Below are 15,564 nucleotides of genomic sequence, written 5' to 3' on the forward strand. Positions count from 1 at the left end.
ATATTCTTTACTACGGCTAGAGAACACAATCATTTTCAATACCAATAATGTTCTAAATTTTTGTAAAGCATAGGGCTAGGCTCTCATCTTGGACAATGACATTCTGGAAGTAAATCTTATAGTCACTTACTTTAAAAAGTATTTTTTTGGCCTCAAGTCTACTTGGCCGAGAATTTTGAGAAGACTAACCTAGAGAAATGGAACTTGTTTAAGAGAAGTACCTAATACGGGGTCTCAGAGACAATAGTGATCACACGGCTTGTTCAATATTCAGGGAGAGAACTATGAGCATAATGTATGCAATTTGTTGTAGAATTGGAAAGTGTAGAAAAAGTGTCAAAGTAACAATATTAAAGTACCTAACATGGGGTCTTAGAGACAACAGTGGTTTACATAGCTTGTTGAATGCATGCAATTTGTTTTAGAACTAGAAAATGTCAAAAAGATGTCAAAGTAATAATATTGGAAAGCTCACTCTTGTAGATTCATTCCTACCACATCCTTGGCATAAATAGCTATGGTATCAGATTTATTGGAGACCAACTAAAATTCATTGCATCATCAAATTTAAGAAATTTCAAATCAAGGAAATAGTGATGGTATCAATGCTGGCAAAATATTTACTACCTTAACAATCTATGCATGTGAAATATTGAATAAAATGACTATGAGGTTTTAAAAGGGAAAATTTTCTAACATAATTTCCTTGGTTCATATGAAATATAATTCTATATGTTTGAACCTACTGATAAAAAAAAGTCATTTCCAAGATTTAGTATGGGAACTGGTATTTCATCATTGAACAGGTGAATAAATGTTATTAGTTATCTAATATAAAGACCAAATTCGATCTAGATGGTAAATAATAGTGGGCTTATTCATAGGACCATAACTTAGACTACTATAATAGTTCCTTTTCCAAGTGAGATCACCAAAATTAAATTTGTCCTTTACTATGAATAATCTATTAATTTTCATTAATATGTAAACCTTATTACAAAATCAAGCTTTATTTTGTCCATCGCTACCTAAATAAGACGATGTGTGCTACATAATCATCCACCCTAATTGCAAAAGCCTAGGGATTTCCTCAATTTTGTCCATCGCTACCTAAATAAGAGGATGCGTGTTGCATAATCATTCACCCTAATTGCAAAAGCCTAGGGTTTTCCTCAAGATCACAAATTCCACTGAATTTATCTTACTTGTGAAGAAGGAAATATATTTCATGTTATTTACCAAAAAAAATGTATCTTTCTAGGAGAATCCATTTGTAAAGCAAAGAAAGATGAATTTATTTAAACATTTATTGTCTTTATTACAGACTTAGAAGAGGAATGCATAAAAGGAAAATTAGGATTCACCTTAGTGTACAGACAATAGCAGGAGGTAGGGTAAAAGACATGCCTAACTTTCTCACTATGCCCTTGCACCCACTTGACAAGAAGGAAGTGTGTCCAAAAAGTGTTTTAGTATTTTTCAGTATTCACATATGATGTCAATATGTAAACATGATCAAAGTAAAGTATTGTTACAGGAAATTATTGCAGACAATTTTCACTACACCAATAGAGCACTGTGGTGTTCTGTTCTTTTCCTTTTTCTCTCCTTATAATCTTCTTCTATGTTAAGTTTTTTTTTGGTTGGTACACATATTTATGTTCTTATTTTTGTTAAAAGTTTGAACCGCATTGCATGCAAAAAATGCCTGTAGAACAAGTTTTAATTTTTGTAGGCATTACATGCTTGGAAAATTGCAACAACAGACGTGCAACTCTCTCCCTTAAATGACAAATTCCATATTGGAAAATTTTATGTAATATTTGAAGTGATAAAGAAAAAAATCACTGACCAAAAAGATAATAGCCAATACGAAAATATTAATTTCTATATATAACATCACATAATTTCAACATATCTTGTAAACTATAGTCATAACTCTAATAATTTAAAATGACACTATTTCCATGAGACAATTATTACTTTAGAGAAGGTTGATAACTTTAGTCTCCTACCTTACGACAGGGACTAATAATATGGTATCATTTAATATCCCTTTCAATGTCCTATTATGCCACTATAATATAAAATGAGGAATAGAATGTTTTCTTGGTTAAAACATAATAATTCAATAGCTTAATTTTTTTAAAGATGGTTTAAAAGGTTACATAATTAAAGCTATGTCAGTTTGAAAAGGTTGGTCATAATATAGTTTTTGTGCCAAATACTTGAGAGGTCTTAGCCATCTAGGATAGGATTCAAACATATGATTATATGGTGTCCCATTTTTCCATTTTTCTTTGTGATCATATAAAAGAATGTAAATGGATCTAAAAAAAATTAACTAGGGGCACATTTGGCCACTATGCCAATTTTACAAATGCAAACATTCATATTATGAGAAGACTATCCATGTGGAAGTGACTTGATTAGTCAAATAGTCTATTATAATTGGGCCCAAGAGATCTTGAGAGCCACATTTGGAATGAATATTATGACCATGGAAACAACAACATCAACATAAAGGGAGATTTTTTGGGGGAAGGAGAAGTGGCATGTATTGAAACATCTATAAAGAGCAAAAGTGTCTTTTCTAGCATAGAATTACAATACATAAATAGAAAGATGGTGGTGACATAAGGTGAAACAATGGTGCAATGAATTATAATGTGTTCATTAAGGAATCCTTAAGAGACCCCATTAGGGAATATTCTCTATTTGTTTGCCTATTAATGGTAAACATAGATCCGATGAAATAAAAAAGTAAGTTAATATCTCATATTGACTATATTAAAAATTACAATAATGAAGAAAGACAAAAGATTGCCACATAAACTATCCCATATACAATAATTACAATTAAGTAGTATAACTTACATAAAGATGGACACTTGATATTAGTAGCTATGAAGAATAATAAGGAAAGCATTCTAAGAGAATATCACAATAGGGATTATAGTTTGATATAACATCAGCTATTGTACATGAAGAAATGTGTTACTGGTAGGACTTTGTTTCCCACTGTATTAAGGATGCTAATAAGTATACCTAAAAATGAGACACTTTTCAAAGATTTCTCTAGATAACTACACTATATGAAATGACATTGAAATGAGTTTTGGCTATAGTTGAATTACAAAACTTAGCCAATAACATTATTGGCCCAAAAATTCATCCCACTTGTAAACCCACCCATGTTTTATCATACCTAAAAGTAAATACCTAACTAGGTAGAAGCCTAGAACTGATCAAGAAAAATATCATAGATTGTGTGTGTGTGTGTGTGTGTGTGTGTGTGTGTGTGTGTAATCATGTATTTTTTAAGTCCATCAAAAATTACAAGTAATCAAGAATATTTTTTATAAATGAGAATATTATATAAAGCATAGAGACATTCATGACCAACCATAGAGAAAGTATATTTTGTCATCCATTAAAAATAGGTGATTTTATTCTTAGAAGTTATATAAATGTAATATATGATGGTAATATATTAATATAGGATCAAAATATAAATGTTATATTATGATCTTCCCTTGAAAAATATAAAAGATTCAAAAAAATGTTCATTCAAATTGGTCCATTATTAAGATGAATTATTACCAAAAAATGTATAGTTCCTAACTTAATATTAGAAATATCTACAAGCATGAAACATTAGTCAATGTGTTTGACTAAAAAAAAGTATGGTTGAATCATGAAAGTAATATAATAGCACAATTTCAAGAAGTTGTATGAAAATGGGATAGTCATGTTTTTTACCATTTTTGAAAACTGAAAACAAAAAATGTAACATGACTACAAATTTCAGAGTAAACAATTGAATTTTTAAATAATATGACTAGAATAATTTAAGGAAAAACATGCTTTGAGTACAAATGGTCCTTATATCCAGTGGATTAAATATTTCTTATTTGTTTTAGATAATATGGATGACACATGTTTTGTTTATTGCTTCTCTAGTAAGAGGTTTTACGTGTATAGTCTTCATTTAGTGTCCTATCTACTTTTGCTTGATTTTAGTCCTTTATTTTTATTATCATTAAGGGAATTTTGCAATAAATTTATTGAAGATATTCATATTAATAAAAGTTTAGGTGTCAACCTTTTATCCATAAAAATAATAACTAATTGAAAAAAAGCGATATATAGATATTATGTGACAATAAGTTTACAAAATACAAAACATGTTGTCTTGTTCTAAACCATGTAGCTCCCGTACAAAGAATATGATTTGCAAAATTGAAACCTCAAATGAATGGACTATAAAAAAAAATCATATAAATGGGGTGCAATTGAAACCTTGTTCCATTAGCAACAAGGAATATTGGATTCAATAAAAGGTAGAGTGTTAGCATATATTATATATACATACATGCACCAAAATTGTATTATAGTTATTCAAAGTATTGATCTCACAAAAGATAGAAACAACTATCAAAAGAAAAATATGAAATAGATAAAAATAATATGAATGCTAATGACAAAAATAGTGACATAAAAAATTAAGGAAAGTTGAGGGAGATTCCAAAGTCACCAATTATGGAATTCAATGAGTTACAAAGATGTTTTTAAAAGAAAACCTAGACTAGGAATGAGTATTTTTTAGTTGAGTTTTGAACAAAGAATAGTGCATTCTTAGGAGAATTTAAGGATAAATATAGCATATTAAATTAAAAGTATCAGATCCTAAGTAGAAATGATAATTTACATAATTATTTTATAAATCCTACCCATATTAATAAATCTAGAGATCATTTGAAAAGGAATAAGTATTCAAATAGAGTTATATATATGAAATATTTGAGGAAATGTATATATTTTTCTATAATATAATAGATATCTGTCTAAATGAGTGGTCAAAAGTAAGAATTAGAAAAACCATTGCTTTGTGTGAATACCTAGCCCAATATAAAAGCATTAGTACATTTAAGATTAATATGTGGAGTAGCATCCAAACTTTAAAAATTAAATAATTAATTTGATTATTGATACTTGAAAATGGATAAATGATTACAAACAATTATATATGTAAAATATAATAATTATAAAAACATGCAATGTCATATATCCATACTTCATGAAATGATACTAAAATTGACCACAAGCCCCTAGACAACAAAAACCTTAAGTGCTAAGATTGAAGACAACCATAATCTATAAAATTCAAACATTGAGGAGGAATTTGGAAAAGAAGTTCAAAACCTTTTACATGTTAGAATTATCATCAAGTGGGTCATATTTCTATCAAATGTCCAAACAAGGTGAGTAATTATCAAGGAGAAAGGAGGACAAATATAGTCGAAGAAAATAATTGCTAAAGTCTTAACTCACTTGATTCCTACGGATATCGTAAGAAGGGAGAAGATATGATGTTTAGGAGAACTATGTTGAAGGTATCATGATAAACTAAACCTCCACAAAGGAAGTATCTCTTTTAGGACCACATGAAAAGTAGGAGGAAAGATATGTAAAGTTATAATTAATTTTTGATCAACAAAAAATTTTGGTATCCTTAGAAATGAGATATAAACTTAAATTGTGAAGAATCACACATCCTTAACCAAGTAAGGTCTCTTGGATCACTAAAGGAAATAAAACATTCATAGAAGAGTCAAAGAATGGATTTGTGTCACCTTTCGGGCTAACTTTGAAGATTTGGTGAGACTGAATGTGGACGGATACCTTACGATAAGAACAAGTTTGGTCAAATTCATGTGGCGCTAAGTAGACACCACATGCCACGTACACCTCCATGGGTTACTGACCCAAATTGATCCAACCAAACCCAATACAACCAAATCAATTTCGGCTAGAACTCTAAATGTTTTATAAGCTACAAAATATCCAATCCATTGCTCATTTGCATGAAACAAGTTTGCTGAAATTGTGGAGCAAGAAGGACTATAGGAGTAATTCATCCAAATTAGGTACATCAACAATTTTTTCCAATTTTTAAATATGTTTTAAGTTTTATTTTATGTTTTTTTAGGTTAAAATATGGTTTTTAATGTGTTTTTTTAATGTTTTATAGTTTCAAATAGTTCAAATATTTTTTATTATTATATTGACCTATGTTTTAAGTCGTGTATTAATTTTTAAATAGTGTAATATTAGATAACTTAAAAAATATATTGAAATTTAGTAAAGTTTAGAAATGTTATTAGAAAAAATAAATAAATTGTAAAAAATTATTTAGAGAGAATAGTAGAAAATTATATATAAAATATTAGAACAGTTAGAAACTTTTGAAAGTTTAGAAATAGTAAAAAATATTTATTAAATATAGAAAATTATTTCTAGAGAATATTAGAGGATTTAAATATTTTATTTTTGTTTTGTTAGAAATCATTAGAAATTGTTAGGTAAAAGTTTAGAAACTATTGTTTGAAATATTTGATAAAAATAAAAAAAATTAGAAAATAGTACAATTTTTTTTCTATCATAAGTAAAACTCTATCATTGAAGAAAATGAGACTAGTAACAAAAATCATCAGATTGAACTAAATCAGACTCTACCTCTTATAATGAACCCAATTAAATTCTAACTAAAACCTTAACATTGAACTATAAATTAAATAGGTAGGAGCATAACTTAACATTAAATGTAATTAAACCACAACATTAAACATAATCAAACTCTAATTGAAACTCTCACATTGTTCACCAAATTAATTAGACTCTAACTCCTATATTTAACCTTAAATCCAACTATGTTGACCTAAACCCTAAACTTTTAACCCTACATCTCTCTCTAACTCCTAAGCCCCATCTCTCTAAATCCTAAGCTTGTTTCTCTCTCACTCTCTCTAACTTACATAACTTCATCTCTCCCAACCCTAACCTCCTCTCTCTCTCTCTCATAGTTTTCACCATCTATCTCTCTCTAACTCCTAAACCCCATCTCTTTAAACCCTAAACCTCTCTCTCTCTCTCTCTCTCTCTCTCTCTCTCTCTCTCGCTCTCTCTCTCTCTCTCTCTCTCTCTCTCTCTCTCTCTCTCTCTCTCTCTCTTTCTCTCTCTCTCTCTCACACACACACACACACAACTTCATTTCCCAACCCTAAGCTCCTCTCTCTCTCTCTCTCTCTCTCAAACTTTTAGCCCTTTATCTCTCTCTAAATCCTAAACCCTATCTCTTTAAACCCTAAACTACTCTCTCGCCCATAATCCATAAAACAATATCTCTCTCTCTCTCTCTCTCTCTCTCTCTCTCTCTCTCACACACACACACACACACACACACACACACACACACACACACACACACATAGAGAAAAATTCATCTCTCCCAACCCTAACCTCCTCTCTCTAGATCTCAAACATTTAATCCTCTATCTCTCTCTAACTCCCAAACCCCATCTCTCTAAACCCTAAACCTCTCTCTAACCCCATAATCCCCAAACTTGTTTATATATCTCTCTAACTTACATAACCTTATCTCTCCCAACCCTAACCTCCACTCTCTCTCTCTCTAGCCTATCTAATTCCTTTGTCTAATACATAAACATCATGACTAGGTTGATTTTTATTTATTGTTATGTGAATTTAATTTGTACCTATTATTGAAATCAAAATATAATGTAGTTAATGTTTCTTTATATGTTGTATAGTAGGTTTCTTTTAGCAAGATTCATTTTGTGTGTTTTGATTTAATTAGTTTTTAAAATAATGTTTGTATATATGTATATATATGCATGTGAAAATCTCTATTATCAACTATCTTGTTTTGTTTGTTTATATATTCCATCATTATGGCATCAAGGGGTAGTGATTCTAGAAAGGCTAGCCTACATGGTCATCCCCATAGTGGTTCATCACATATATCTACTACTAGTACCTAGGATAGGAAGACATTGTTCACTAAGACTATTCAATGCTTATAGAGAACACTTTATGCTATTGATCAGAGCTTATAGGCTTCACATATCCTACAACATAGGGACAAGGTGACTATGATTAGAGATGAGTTAATCAGTATAATGAACACTATCCAAGGTTTTATCCCTTATGATAGACTCAATTTGGACACATTTTATAGCACTCTATCCCATATTGTAAGTGGTGGTTTGAGGTGGAGGGAGATAGATGAGATGGTGTTAGTAGAGAGTGTGAAGAGCATGTTCCCATATTATCAATCATTCAAAATGGTCATGGGGTGTCATGTTAAGAGGCGTAATGATCCATTGGTGGCACCTTTCATATATATTCATTGGTTGGTTGTACATCACATGTGGCCCCAAAAGGATAAGTTCCCCTTATATTTTTGCAAACAATTATTTGTAGAATTTCATCTACATCAAGATGTTGATTACACTTATATCCCTAGGCATGATGGGCAAGGTTAGGGTAGGTTCTTAGATAAATTGAGACACCCAAAATCTCCTATGCCTATTAATAAACAGACATTGATTGGAGTAAACCTTTTGGTGATGTCAAAATATATGGAGTTAGTTGTAGCTATAGATAGAGTGACCGATGATACACATAGAGATGTGTACGAGAGGATTTCCACTACTGTTATCTAGGTGCATGAGATGTCTTCTAATCAAGTGCGTAGATACATATACACTAATGATTTGCATCTACAGTTGGTCATGGTGTTGCATCATCTTCAGTTGATGATATGTATCATGAGGTTGAGATCCCATCTGTAGTAGATGTCTCTACGGAGTCTTCAGTAGCCATCTAAGGGGTACATGTTTTTCTACTAATCTACTTTCAACCTATTGAGCTATTTAGTTGTTGACTGGATATTCTTTAGATGTATCTTAATTGTACTTTCAAGCATCATGTACTCAGATGATTAAATCTCTCTAAAAAGAGGGTCTTTATCCATCTCCAATAAATTTTCCAACCCTAAAGCATATTATTCAAATGTTGTACTACTTTCTAGAACTTCAACATGATATTCTTAAACTTCAACCAATGGATCTTCAATTGGTGGCTCTATATTACATTTTTTCAATCCTTTCTTCCGGTCATCTCTTACCCGATCATATATTATTGCTCTTTTTTCTTTGTTCCCCATTGCAAAAAAACCTGAATAGGGATCTTGAAATCACTTGCTTACAAAAGACTTCCAAATTCAATTACATAAATAATAGTAGATCACAGATAATTTAGAAAAAGCTTTCAAGTTTAGAAGCTTATTATATTTGTCTGTCTATAAGACTAGAAAATCTTAAGACAAGTAGTTGCATTAAAGCATTCCTAAATTTATATTAATAAAATTATTAAATATATTAAATAATTCATCCATTTAATAATTTTAATGGTTTTTATAATTTTTTAAAACAATTAAATTAATTCTAATAATTGATTTGAATCAAATTAATTAATTAATTTAAAATAATAAATAAATATAATTAATTGATTGCAATACACAAATAATTTTAAAAATCAAATTTCTAAATATTTCTACAATAAAATTGATTTAATTCAATAAAATTTAATAAAACTTAACTTTTTAATAGTAAAAATGCAAATATGAATAAAATATAAATTTTAAACTTTAGCTTTAAAATTAGAAACTTATTTTATTATTTAAACCAAATAAAATCTTTAGGCTCGTGCATGTGACCTTGTGCATGCAACTTTTGGATGAAGTGGGCTTGGTCAAGTCTAATCCGGTCGAATCTGATCTGGCTGGATACAATCTAGCCAAAACTATCTGTGTCATCTGATGTGGCACTTTCTGTCGTATTTTTTGCAATTCTTAAGAATTTAACACTTTACAGGCCAATTTCAAAATCAAAATTAGGGTTTCAAAAAAAGCAAAAAATACCACTAGATAAAGCTTGTAGTTAGAATTATGCACATATAATTTTTTTTATAGGTGACACAATATTGTTTACAATAATTGTAAAATAATGCAAGTATGTATTTCAACATTGAAGATGGTGCACATTCAAAAAATATATAAAAATTAGTAGATGGTACCATAAAAATTTTAAAATGATGAATTGTTCTAGAGGAGAGAGTCCTCTTTGATAATATATAACATTTCTAATGGTTAACATGGATTTACTAGGGAAAATATGGTGGGAACAAAAAAAAATTAAATTATGAAAAGTTCAACTTAAAATAGCTATAACAGGAAAAATATATAATATTTTTAAATATTTCTTTTTGATAGTTCTTGGTACATATGGTGTCAACAACATAATTCAAATTTAGGTGGAAAAACATTTATTTGCAATTATTTCTGTGGTAGGAACTATAACCCTTGATTTGCTAGATTTTTTACATTATCAAAAAAAAGTTATTGAAAATTATAAAAATATACCATTTTTTTTTAATAACAGACAAAAGCTTCATTCTTTTATACACATTTCGTTAGTTTACACCAACTTAAAATTCAAAACAGATTTATAACTTTTACATTGTTGAAGTTTAACACTTTTTTTGATGTTAGCCTTTTCCTTTGTAAAAAGGGGGTAAATGTTTCTACTTTTAACCAAAAGAGAAATTTAGGATTGAATTCCAATTAAGTTCCTTCAAAGACTAGATTTTGTTTGGTGTAGTTGAGATGGATGCATGTCATATTCCATTTGGAATGCTATGACAATATGATCTTATCACCATGATGAATGTATAAACATCCATCAATTAGGAGGTGGAGGTGACTGAATCATTTCCTTTTCATGATGATGAAGAACAAAAGGAAGAAGAGAAAAAGGCCATGATAGTAGAAGGAAATAAATTCCTTGAGGAGATCAAAAGGATAATTTGAAAATGGATCTAGAAAAGGTAAGTGATATGCTCTCATAGCCAACCCCTAAAATAATTGGTGATATAAATATTTTCATGTTATTTTTCATATTTTGAAGAAAATAAATCAAGAATTTTAGTCAAAAGTGTATACCCATGCTTGTGAACATTAGAGGAAGAAAAATATGCAAGTTTTTATTGGACAAAGGAATAAGATGAAGCCTTTGAACTAATGAAACAAAATTTATGTCAACAACCTACTCTTACCTATCCTGATTTAAGTGAAAAAAATAGATTGAATGTGAGGCAAGTCATCTAGCCATGGGAGAAATCTCAGTTAGGAAGGTAAGCTCATAGCATTCTTTACCATGCATGTACATACAATATATATAATGCTAAGCTAAATAGGCAATGGTAGGAAGTGGTGCATTGTGTAGATCCCAACTAGCAGGTGACTATGACTCCCTTCCTTAACCATATCAGAAATGCCATACAATAAGAAAACATGCATACCATACACATGCAAGTATGGGGTAACTATCCATAATAAAACACATGAGATAATAAACCATCTAACTAATTGTCAACAATAACTGAAAGCAATGTAATGATCATCATGCATACATGAAATGTAAAGTCTGAATGATCTTATCATATAACCACTGAATCCATAACATAATGTCTGCTAGTCTCAAAACAATACCACTAATCCATCAACATAAAACTAGTCTAACATAGTTTGATAATAATAGCAACAATGTCTAGAAAAGATGTGAATGAGGGTAGGCACTACATCCATCCCCCCTAAGATTAGGCTTACTCCTGGAAGCCTACAAAAAAGTAGGGATATAACTCCCATAATCTAGCTGCATCCTCCCATGTAGCCGAAGAATCATCAGTAGGGTCCCATTGGACCCTTACCTGCTCGATGGTTTGACCCTTGAGGGTCAACTCCCGCTGCTCCAGAATATGAACCGGCTCCAAAGCCAGCTGCCCATCCTCTACCTGCAATGCATTCCAATCAAGAACATGTACAACATCAGGAATATACTGTCGAAGCACTGAAATGTGAAAAACATCATGAATGCGAGCTAGACTGGGTGGTAGAGCAAGGCGATAAGCAACCGGGCCAATCCTCTCTACAATCTCGAATGGTCTCACAAAGCGAGGTGCTAGCTTAGAACCCTTTTCGTATCAGATCAAACTCTTTCATAGATGCACTCTCAAGAAAACCTTATCTCCCACAGCAAACTGCTTATCTTTCCTATGAGCATCAGCATACTTCTTCTGCCTATCCTGTGTTGTAGTCAAGTGCTCACGGGTATGCACAACCTGTTGCTCCATATCATGAAGCATCTCAGGACCCAACAGGATGTGATCCTCAAGACTATCCCAACTTAATGGTGTATGACAAGGACGTCCATATAATGCCTGAAATGGTGCCATGCCAATAGAACTATGATACCCGTTGTTGTAAGCAAACTCCACTAGGTAGAGATAGTCCTCCCAATGTGTCTGCCTATCCATCACATACATCCGTAACATATCTTCCAAAACTTGATTGACCCTCTCTGTCTGACCATCAGCCTCTGGATGATATGCCAAATTGAAGTTTAATTGCGCTCCAAGCTCATGATGCAATGATGTCCAGAATGTGGATGTGAATATAGGATCCCTGTCAGAAATGATCTTTTGGCAAATACCATGTAATCTCACAATGTCATGCATGAAGACATTTGCTATAGAAGTTGCTGTGTAGGAAGACCTAATCAGTGAAAAATGTGCCACCTTAGTCAACCGATCAATGGTGACCATGATAGCATCATGACGTCGAATAGTCATAGGTAATCCTACTATGAAATCCGTGGAGATGATAGCCCACTTCCAAGAAGGAATGAGATTTGGCTGCAAAAGTCTAGCCGGGTGCTGATGTTTTGCCTTAACTCTCTGACACTCAAGACACCTAGCCACAAAATCAACAATGTCTTGCTTCATCCCAAACCAAAAGAACAAACGTCTCAAATCAGCATGCATCTTGTTGACACCTGGATGTGCTGAGTAAGGTGTACAATGGGCTTCTGCTAGAATCAAGGTATGAAGTTCATCCAGTAATGGCACATAAATCCTCCCCAAATGTCTCAAAAGACCATTTGATTCTCGAACGTAACCTGCAAACTTACCTTCCAAAGGTCTTCCTGCATCTATCTCTCTGCACACTTCTTGATACCAAGAATCTGTAGGAAGTGCCTGAAGAATCTAACTCCTCAAATCCACACTAGGATTCATAGATGATATCACATGTCTCCTATGACTCAAAGTGTCTGCCACCACATTCTCCTTACCTTGAATGTATTTAACCTCAAAATCATACTCGCATAGAAATTCCATCCATCGTCTCTGGTGAGCATTCAAATTAGGCTGAGTGAAAATGTACTGAGGACTGTGATGATCGCTATGTAGCTCAAATCTGTGCCCCAAAAAGAAATGTCTCCACCTTGTCAAAGCATGAACTACTACTGCTAACTCAAGATCATGCGTAGGATAATTTAGCTCATGATCCTTGAGCTTGCGTGATTCATACGCAATCACCCATCCATTCTGCATCAATACTACCCCAATCCATTCAAGAGAAGCATCTGTATAGACCATGAAATCTCCTTCTAGATCAGGTATGGCTAAAATTGGTGCACTGGTCAAAAGCTCCTTAAGCTTCTGAAAAGCTTCCTCACATTTCTCTATCTATTTAAACTTCTTTCCATTCCTCTGAAGAGAAGTGATAGGATGTGCTATCCTAGAGAAGTTTTGGAAAAATCTGTGATAATACCCAGCTAGACCCATGAAACTACGAATATCTAACACATTAGTCGGTGTAGGCCAATCTATTATTGCCTAAATCTTTGCAGGATCCACTGAAAAACCATCACCTGAAATGACATGCCCTAAATACTGAATCTCTGATTTGAAGAATTCATACTTAGCTGCATTAGCATAAAGCTGATTGTCCCTCAAACACTGCAATACCAACCGCAAGTGTTCCTCATGCTCCTTCTGAGTCTTAGAATATATCAATATGTCATCAAGAAACACAAGTAAAAACCTATCCAGATAAGATCGGAACACACCATTCATAAAACTCATGAAAATTGATGGAGCATTAGTCAACCCAAAAGGTACCACTGTGAACTCATAATGCCCATAGCGAGTTTGGAAATTGGTCTTATGAATGTCTGCTTCCTTAATGCGAAGCTGGTGGTATCCAAACTTAAGGTCAATCTTGGAGAATACTGTAGCTCCCTTGATATGATCAAATAAGTCATCAATCCTAGGCAGAGGATACTTGTTCTTAATAGTCACCTTATTCAACTATCTGTAGTCAATACAAAGGCACGAAGAACCATCTTTCTTCTTCACAAAGAGCACTGGAGCTCCGCATGGTGATATGCTAGGTCGAATGCTCCCTTTGCCCAAAAGTTCCTCTAACTGAAGACGTAACTCACCCAATTTCTATGTAGTCATACGATAAGGAGCTTTAGAAATAGGCTCTGCTCCATGAATCAAATCAATGCTAAAATCAATGTTCCTCTTCGGAGGCATGCCTGGAATCTCACTTGCAAAAACATCTGCATACTCCTGTAAAATTGGGTGATCTAAAGTCTTCCTCACAGAATCTTCCTCATCAAGATCATGTACCATAATAGCAAATATCTGACATCTCTTATAGAAACTCTGCTTCAATTGCATAGCAAAAATCATCCGCAGAGATATTGGCCTCGGTATCCCAACTATCTTCACATCATTCCCTTGGTCATCTTGGCACATAATAAACTCCTTCTTACAATCTATACTAGCTCTATTAGATCCAAGCCAGTCCATGCCTAAAACCACATCATAGGAACCAAGGGGTATGACTCGAAGATCCACTGCAGTATCAAAGCTTCCTAAGTTAAGCCCACACTTATGAACTACAGAATCTGTGGAGACCTTAATGCCTAAGGCTAGTTCCACTTGCCAACCATGAACTTGCTTCACTACATCCAGCTTACACTTAGAAACTATAGATGGTGAAATAAATAAATTTGTAGCTCCTGAATCAAAAAATACTAAAAGAGATATACCTCGAACAGCACCTGTGGTCTCAACCATTGTTCCTTGATGATCTGCCTGACGGTGATCTACTGCTACAAATACTCTATGAGCTCTACCTACATCACCAACTGTAGGCCTAGGTCCTAAAAATTGAGGTGCTTGTTGTGGACACTAAGCTGCATAATGTCCAATCTGTCCACATGAAAAGCATTCTGTATTTCTACCAGATCCTTTACCCATAGGTGCTACATTTGATTGCTGATGACTATTCCTACTAACAAAAGACTGGCTACTCTAAGCTGGTTGATTGGGATGATTTTGTTTATTGTGTTGAGTATTGTGGTTGTTCTTGGAGTTAGAACCTTTGCCACCACCTTGAGCTTGAGAATTCGATCCCTTCTGCTTTTGCGTCTACTAAGACTATTGCTGATACTGTTTCCCCTTAGAGAAAGAGGACTTCTTGTTACCACCTAAATTATAGTTGCCTTTAGATCCTGATACTACTGGCGCTCCTACAAAACCTCCTTGACCAAGGTTGACACTTTGCTTAACAAGGATAGCTTGACATACTGCATCCTTGAGGGTTTTTGGCTCAAATACCTTGACACCCCCAATTATACAGTTGTTCAAACCCCTAATAAAATGTTGTGTCAACTGAGCTGAATTTTCACTGAATCCTGAAAAAGACATGAGCTCATACAACTTACGCTCATACTCAATCACTGACATAGTGTACTACCTGAGATTATGAAATTCATCTGCTCT

This window comes from Cupressus sempervirens, chromosome 7 (assembly GCF_028749045.1).
Source record: "Cupressus sempervirens isolate cs-2001-9-10 chromosome 7, ASM2874904v1, whole genome shotgun sequence".
NCBI lineage: Eukaryota > Viridiplantae > Streptophyta > Pinopsida > Cupressales > Cupressaceae > Cupressus > Cupressus sempervirens.